Below are 9,301 nucleotides of genomic sequence, written 5' to 3'. Positions count from 1 at the left end.
ACTTATGAGTTTAATAGAGTAATAAAATGAAGACTCTTCATTTTTCTAACTCTTATGTTCTTTTAATGGTTTTTAATCCAAGAGACTTTTGGTTTTCCATAACTTGAGGACAAGTTATGGACTCCATTAAAACACATTATGATCAAGAATTAAATTACCACATAGGTTACAAATAATTCCTATGATCATCTAAACATCATAAGAACAAGAATATGAATATGAACACTTTCAAGAATCAAAATCACATAAAACTTTGTAATTTTGATAACTAGTTGTTGTAAATGAATTAGCAAAAAACATTACTCCATCTAAAACAATTTTTCAAGTACCAAAACAGTTTAGAATAATGTTTCCAATCCATTTTCCAGCAACGAAAGTCGAAATTCCGGTTTTTTTTTTTTTTAATTATTTTCGACTTTCTTCAACTTTTAAGCACAAATAACAAACAAACAAAACTAGGCTCTGATACCACTGAAGGGTTTTGAGCATTCTAACACTTCCTAAGTGTACATGCAACCCTAATAACCTTGGATCTATGTTTGTCTAATTATCATGCAAAGTTGAATTCCAAGGTTATATTCCTATCTAGCATACATGGGGAACAATTTTAACTTGAATCATAGATAGAATAACTTACCTTGTTGTTGCTTGTGTTCCTTGAAACCTTGTGAGCCTAGCACCCCAAGTGTGATGCCTCAAATGCTTCACACAACACCAAATGCTCTTGGAAAGACTCTTGAGATAACACACACTTCTCAAAATCGGCCAAGCCCTCTAGTTTCTTAGTAGTGCCGATTTTGGTGGAGAATATGCTTCTTATATAGTGTTGACACATCTAGGGTTACACCATGTAAACCCTAATGTGTCATGACTCTTCATTTCCATGACCCATGGGTTTGTAACTCCCATGGAGCATCCATGGAGTATCCTATGGGTAGAGCCCAACTTGATAATCCATGGAGCCTCTTAGCCTACTATACAAGATATGGATGATTTACATAATCAACCCATATATTTAATTAGTTATCCTTTGATCACTTAATTAATTCCAAATTAATTCTTTGATCAACTAATCAAATAATATTATTAATATATTAGAACTTATAATATATTAATAATCTCCAAGTGTTATTTCTCTCATTTAGTCTATCCAATTGCATGGTGCCATGCAACCCAAATGGACCATGCCGGGTCGGGTCAAGTACAAGCCCGTAATAGTTATGGACTTAGACACCTTATCCAACACTCCTGACCTTCCGGTCCATGTCCTCTTGACCTTCCGGTCCATGTCATCTTGACCTTCAGGTCCTTATCATACATAACATATATAACACATACATATCACATATCAGCATAGAGTACATACATCTCATAGCATATAAGACCTTCCGGTCACACATAGGTAACCTTCTAGGTACAATACAGTGAGAAGACTGACCTCGGCTATCTCGGACAATCTCACACACGTATACATTAATCCAGCCTCCGCCTAACCACATAAACAATTATCTCAAATCAATAACGGCTCTCCAGGCTAGACTAGTCTCTTCCATGTCTTTTAAGAAGGCTAAAAGACCATTTTACCCTTCGAATGGTCCACAAGTCCAATTGTTGACCAAACCCTAAAAGTCAACAAAAGTTAGGTTCATCCAGACCTACTAGTGTCTCATCACTAATAAGTGTCTCACCTTCCGCAGTAATATGGAAACCATAATAATGCTAAGGTGCATTCCTAACTCTCGTGGAATGCCTCAGAGGTACAGGCTCATCAACTGGCTCAACAGGAGTTTCCTCCTCAAGTTGAGGGCTAGTGTTTGAAGTTCCTTCATCGCTTCATTCTTGAATTTCTTCAAGATCAATTTGCCTCCCACTGTTTCCTTGGCTTATAAATTCTCTCTCTCGAAAGACTCCTCTTCTTGCTACAAAGACCACATTGTCACTAGGTCTGTAGAAGAGGTAACCAAAGGATTGCTGTGGGTAGCCAATGAAAATACACCTCTCGCTTCGAGGTTCGAGCTTATCATGAGTCTCGCGTCTCACGAAAGCCTCACAACCCCAAATCTTGATGTGGTCTAGCTTAGGTACTTTGCCAGTCCACATCTCGTGAGGAGTTTTGGCAACTTTCTTTGTAGGGACAAGATTAAGAATATGGGCGGCAGTCTCTAAGGCATACCCCCAGAATGAGATTGGTAGTGTAGCTCGACTCATCATGGAACGAACCATATCCAACAAGGTTCGATTACGCCTCTCATCCACACCATTCAACTGTGGTGTCCTGGTAGGTGTCAATTGTGAGACAATCGCACATTCCCTAAGATAGTCGAGGAACTCTGAAGTAAGATACTCACCTCCTCGATCGGATCGAAGCATCTTAATGTTCCTGCCCAATTGATTCTCGACTTCCTGTTTAAATTCCTTAAACCTATCGAAAGTCTCTGACTTATGCTTAATTAAGTAGACATATCCATATCTATTGTAATCATCAGTAAAAGTCAAATAATAACGATTAGCATCCCTTGTGGCATGTTTGAATGGTCCACACACATCCGTGTGTATAAGGTCCAACAAACCTTCACCCCTCTCACACGAGCCTGTGAAGGGTGACTTTGTCATTTTTCCAAGTAAGCATGATTCGCAACTATCATCTGACTTTAGGTCAAACGACTCCAAGACTCCATCCTTTTGGAGTTGGCCTATGCGTTTCTTGCTTATATGTCCAAGGCGACAATGCCATAATGATGCTTTATCCAAGTTATTATTAGTAGTAGAATCAATACACAAAACATTATTTCCTAAGTTATCTACAACAGACACAGCTTCATACACACCATCACAAGGTAATGCTTTAAAATAAAAGACATTATTATAGAAAACATCTATAGAACCAACTTCATTATTAAATGAAAAGGTAAACCCTTGTTTGTACAAAGCATGAAAGGAAATAATATTTCTTGCCATTCCTGGCGAATAACAACACTTATTCAAATCTAAACTAAACCCACTACTTAGCGATAAAGTATAAACTCCAATCTTGGTAACAGGTATAGCTTTCCTATTCCCCATGATCAAGTTTATTCTTCCTTGCTCCACATCCTCACTTCTTCTTAGTCCCTGCAAGTCACAACAAATGTGAATACCACACCCGGTATCAAGGACCCAAGAATTAGAATGGGGTGAGTTATTAGAAATGATAGTGTAAATACCTGCATGGTTGGGTTTAACTTTCCCATCCTTCACATCTTGCTGGTATTTTGGGCAGTTCCGCTTCCAATGAGCTTTTTCATGGCAATAGAAGCATTCAGCCTCTTTTGGGTCAGAAGAAGGAGTAATGAAACCTTTCTTGGTTCCACTTGAAGAAGAGCCATCAAGGGTCCGAACCTTGGTACCCTTAGAAGAGCTCTTTCTCTTCCTCCCTCGACTTTTCCCGATTGCCAAAACCGGAGTAGAGTTTTGAGTAGGAGTGATAGCAACCGACTTCCCCTTAAGACCTGTTTCTGCGGTCTTGAGAAGTCCCTGAAGTTTGCTGAGGGTGACTTCTTCCTTGTTCATGTGATATGTCATGCGGAATTGATCATAGCACGATGGTAAGGAATGCAAAATAATATCTATTGCAAGATCCTCCGGGAAGTTCACATTAAGCTTCAGCAAACGATCCACATACCTTTGCATTTTCTGCATGTGGCTCGTGACCATTTTACCCTTCGAATGGTCCACAAGTCCAATTGTTGACCAAACCCTAAAAGTCAACAAAAGTCAACGGTCAAACTTTTACCAGACTCGTCGAGTGCACTCGTGTGACTCAACGAGTCCATACATGTCCTCTTCGCCCTTGGTCCTCACTCGACTCGCTGAGTCAACCCTAAACTCAATGGGTTATCACAGGTCGCGAATCGCGGCGGAACCCGACTCGACTCGTCGAGTCCCTTATGGACTCGGCGTGTTCCTCCCATGAAAACACTCAAACGATCTTCTGAGGTCAAATCTACTTCACCAACCAGTAGATCTAACCTTCTAACACTCGAAAGTCACGTAAAGGTTCAAACTTTACGTTCATGCAATGCTTATAAGAACAAAAATGGAGAAATAACCTTTAAAATGGGGTTCTACTCTCAAGGCTCACATGAAACCTCATAAAGCTGGAAGCCTGAGACCTTTTGGACCTCTCAAGGTCCAGATCTATTATCTATACCCAAAGGGACCTCATATGCTTCATAATCCAACTCAAAATTGTGCAAAGGAAACCCTAGATTCAAGGAATCTATCAAATATACGAAATGGGAATGAATTTGTACCTCAAAACGTGAATCTCAGTGTGAACAAAATAGATCCAAGCTCCACAATCAATCTAGCTTGAATTTTCCCACTCCTTCTTGAAAGATCACACCAAAGGATGAAGAATTAGCCTGCAAATTGCTCTCTCAGCTCTCTTTACTTTCTTGGGTTTTCACAGGGGAGTAATGGCCGCAAATGATGGCCATAAGGGCCTTTAAAGAGGGCTCAGGCCTTGAGATTTTGGGTTTCACTTTACAGCGCGGACTCGCCGAGTCCACTCATCGACTCGTCGAGTCCAGTCATTAATCCAGACAAGAATTTGCGATCCTCCTCGGCGAGTCTGAGCGTCTACTCGCTGAGTCCCTCCATAAAACTCAAGATAAATAATTAAAATAAGATACCTGGGAATCCGGATGTTATAATTCTCACCCACTAGAATCAAACTTCGCCCTCAAAGTCTCATTGTACAAACAGCTCTGGTTGTAGCTTCCGCATTTTCACCTCCGCCTCCCAAGTCAGCTCGGACCCTTTTCGATGTTGCCATTGAACCAGAACCAGTGACACTTCCTTGTTTCTCAAAACCTTCATCTTCCGATCAACCACCGCGACTGGCCTCTCAGCATAATTCAGGCTCGCATCCACCTGAATATCCTCCAATAGTACCACCATCGACTCGTCGACTATACACTTTCTCAACTGGGACACGTGGAAGGTATCATATATCTGACTCAACTCTGCAGGTAGCTCCAACCGATATGCTACCCTTCCTACTCTCGCGGTCACCATGAACGGCCCAATGTACCGTGGCCCCAGCTTGCCCCTCTTCGTAAATCGAATCACTCCTTTCGAAGGAGACACTTTCAGGAGTACGAAGTCTCCGACCTGAAACTCGAGCTCGGATCGTCACATATCCGCGTAACTCTTCTGTCGACTCTGAGTTGTCAACAACCTCTACCTTACCTGCTGTATCTGCTATGTCGTCTGAAGCACTATCTCAGTGCTGCCCATCACTCGTTGCCCTACCTCTCCCCATCAGATGGGAGTCCGACACCTCCTCCCATATAACAACTCAAAGGGAGGCATACTAATGCTCGAATGGTGACTGTTGTTATAGGAAAACTCAGCTAACAGCAAATACGTGTCCCAACTCCCTCCGAAGTCCAACACACATGCATGAAGCATGTCCTCGAGCGTCTGAATCTTCCGCTCACTATGTCCGTCCGTCTGTGGGTGGTAAGCAGTACTGAAATGCAGCCTCATGCCCAACTCCTCATGGAACTTCTTCCAGAACCTGGAAGTGAAACGTACATCCAAATCTGACACAATCGAGATCAACACTCCATGCCGCGATACCACCTCCCTCACATACAACTCTGACAGCCTCTCTGCTGAAGAGCTCTCACTAATAGCAAGAAAGTGAGCACTCTTCGTCAGTCGGTCGACGATCACCCAAATTGCATCGACACCCCTCGCAATCCTCGCCAATTTGGTGATGCAATCCATAGAAATATGTTCCCACTTCCATTGGGGAACCTAAGGTGGCTACAACTTGTCGTGTGGACACTGGTGCTCGGCGTTAACCCTGCGACATGTCAAGCACCTCTCAACAAACCATGCTACCTCCCTCTTCATAGAGGGCCACCAATAATCTTTCTTCAGATCCAAATACATCTTAGTGGCCCCGGGGTGGATCGAGAATCTCGATCTATGCGCCTCCTCCATCAAAGTGGTGCGCGCCCCGCCTACATACGACACCCAAATCCGACCCTGAAAGGTCATAAGCTCGTGACTATTGGTAACGAACTCAGGTACCTGCCCAATCACCCGCTCTCTCTTACGGTTCTCCGGTCTCACGGCCTCTGCCTGGGCCTCCCGAATGGTGTCCACCATCAGAGTCATCACTGTTAGTCGCATACAAATGTCTCAAATCAGGGCACTCTTCACCCTACGGCTCAGGGCATCAGCTACAACATTAGCTTTGCCCGGGAGGTAAATGATCTCACAATCGTAATCCTTTACCACGTCCAACCATCTCCTTTGGCGCATATTTAGGTTGGGTTGATCCATCAATACTTCAACCTCTTGTGGTCCGTGTAGATGGTACACCAAACCCCATACAAATAGTGACGCCAGATCTTGAGGGCGAACACCACCGCCCCCAACTCCAGATCATGGATGGGATACCTCGTCTCATGAGGCTTCAGCTGCCTCGATGCATACACTATCACATGCCCCCTCTGCATAAGTACTGCACCCAACCTCGATATCGATGCATCACAATACACCACAAAATCCTCCATCCCTTCCGGGAGGGCTAACACCAGGGCTTCGCATAATCTCTGGCGAAGTGTCTCAAACGAGGTCTGCTGCTCCGGACCCCATGAAAAAGCAACACCCTTCCGGGTCAACCTGGTGAGAGGCACGACGATCTTGGAGAAATCCCTGATAAATCTCCGATAATAGCCGACCAATCCTATAAAATTCCTGATCTCGGTGGCTGATCTTGGCACCTCCCATCTCATAACCGCCTCAATCTTGGACGGATTGACCAATATCCCATTTTGGTTAACGAGGTGTCCCAAGAACTGCACCTCTCGTAACCAAAAATCACACTTGGAGAATTTGGCGAAAAGCCTCTCCGACCTTAATACCCCGAGAATCTCTCTCAGATGCTCCTCGTGCTGCTCTCTAGATCTCGAATACACCAAAATGTCGTCAATGAACACGATCATTGACCAATCCAACATCAGCCTGCACACCCTGTTCACGAGATCCATGAACACTACCGGTGCATTATTAAGCCCAAAAGGAATCACCACGAACTCGTAAAGCCCATAACGAGTTCTGAATTCCGTCTTCTGGATATCTTCCTCCCGTGTGATAACCCAAAATTTTCATTCGGTCAAACCCTAAAAGTCAATCACTCCATATTATAAGTCAAGTTCACTTTTACTTATTTTTAGGAAATTAAAGTTCGTTTGATTATTTTAATAATTAATCTTTAAACGAACGGGTGAACGGATGGGCCGTCTCGCGTCTTGAAATTTCTAAACCACGAATACCACGTAGCTTAGAAGTTCACGGCCAAACTTTTATGTTTGGGCCATAATCACTCTCAAAAACCGTAAACTCATGACTTAAGCATGAGTTTACTCCCCAAAGTAGATCACTTTTCATTTTACCCAAAAGAGTAAACTCCAAAAACTCTCTCAAGTATCATCCATGTTTTTGCTCAATATCTTCAATCTAGTAAGTGTTTCTAGCCCTTTCAAGTTAGTATAACACTTAATCTAGTGATTGTACATCTTTTCACCCATCCCTTTATGTGTTTTGACTAGATTTCCAAAACACCAAGAACACACACTAGTGTTCATGGACTTTAAGTTCATTTCAAGCTTCCACAAAGTAAGTACTTCTATCCTAGAGTCATTTAAAGCTTTCTATACATATTTATACCAAGGAAAAGTCCCAAGATCACCAAGAACAAGGTGTTCACGGTTTTGGGAGGCTCCCAAAACCGTAAACACTAAGTTTAGTGCCAAAGGGTGCCTAGGTGCTTCACAATGCATTAAGGACTTGTCTAGATCCATCCTTGATGTGTTTATCACATAAAAGAACAAGAAAACAATCATTTATATGTGTTTACAGTTTGGGATCTCCCAAAACCATAAACACCTCAAAAGGTGTTTAAATGTCCCATATTTACTCCTAATGCCTAGAATCTAACCTAGGATTTTACCTTGAAGTGTTTAGGACTTGAAAACACCAAAATACCTAAGTCCACGAGAGTTTACGGTAGTAAACTCATGGAGAAATGATCCTTAGACGGTAAACTCCATTTAGGAGTCTTTTGATGCCACACAACACTTTCTAAGGCTTAATCATGAAGTAGGAATGCTTGGAATAGCTTAGAAGACTTCAAAACAACAAATGGTCACAAGGTTAGGAGCTTACGGCCGTAATCTCAAGAGTTTACGACCGTAAACTCAATGGGTGTTGGTCTTTAGGGAGTAAACTCATTTTAGGGGTTCCCTTGAACCCTAAAACCCAATAGCCTTGCCCTACAACACTTAGATGCAACCCGTGAGACTTATAACACTTGTATAAGTGTTTAGCATGTCCTAGGGTGTCTTGACTTGTTTATTAGTTGTTTAAAGACTAATTGGATACATATATGTGGTATTATATGTTAAGTAGGATCATAGAGTGTGTTCAAGACTTCACTTGACACCTAGCAGTCCTACCTCTTCAGTTCATCCGTACCACTCACAACAGGTGAGTTCATACCCCTTAATCAATGTTTTAAATGTTTTTAAATGCTTTATGGGGGGATACAAGTAGAATCATGCTAGTTATTATATCAATCACATGTGATTAATAAGCAACATTCAAATGATTTACTACTCATTAGCCGTTTTACCAAACAGTTTCCTTCAAATGATTTTCATAAACACTTTATATGTTTAAAACTCCTTATTAAACTGTACATTTTACTCTATATGTTCCATTTCAAACTCATTTACAATTGTGTTTCAAACAAATGTTTCTTTATACTTAAACTGTTTTATCAAACCCATGCTTTCAACCCGTTTTATAGATTGACATCAAGTTGAACTTTTCTTAGATAATAATTATGTTCAAAGGTTTTACAAAACTTATTTTATGCTTTTATATTATCAATTGCATGCCTATATATGTATAGTTATATAATAAATGTTTAAAAGACTTAGGAAGGCTATCCACCCTATTTCCTTTTCGCGCTTGAGATGTGGTCTGGTGGGATATCGGGTACCCGTCCGAAGGTCGTTTAAGTATTATTTATATATCATGTGTACATATATAGTCATAAAGGTTCTCCCAGTTCATTCAATACCCTTGGGTAGCAAGGGTATACTTCCATGTTCATACGTACAAGTTACATTACTAGTAAGCTACCATTTGGGTAGTTTAGGAAGATACTAGAACTATTACTAGAACACGATATCATATAATGAGTCAGTTCATTCATGAGTCAGTACTTGCTAGATAG

This window comes from Lactuca sativa, chromosome 3 (assembly GCF_002870075.4).
Source record: "Lactuca sativa cultivar Salinas chromosome 3, Lsat_Salinas_v11, whole genome shotgun sequence".
Classification (NCBI taxonomy): Eukaryota; Viridiplantae; Streptophyta; class Magnoliopsida; order Asterales; family Asteraceae; genus Lactuca; species Lactuca sativa.
The sequence above is the reverse complement of the archived record's forward strand: the minus strand, read 5'-3'. Positions refer to the sequence as shown.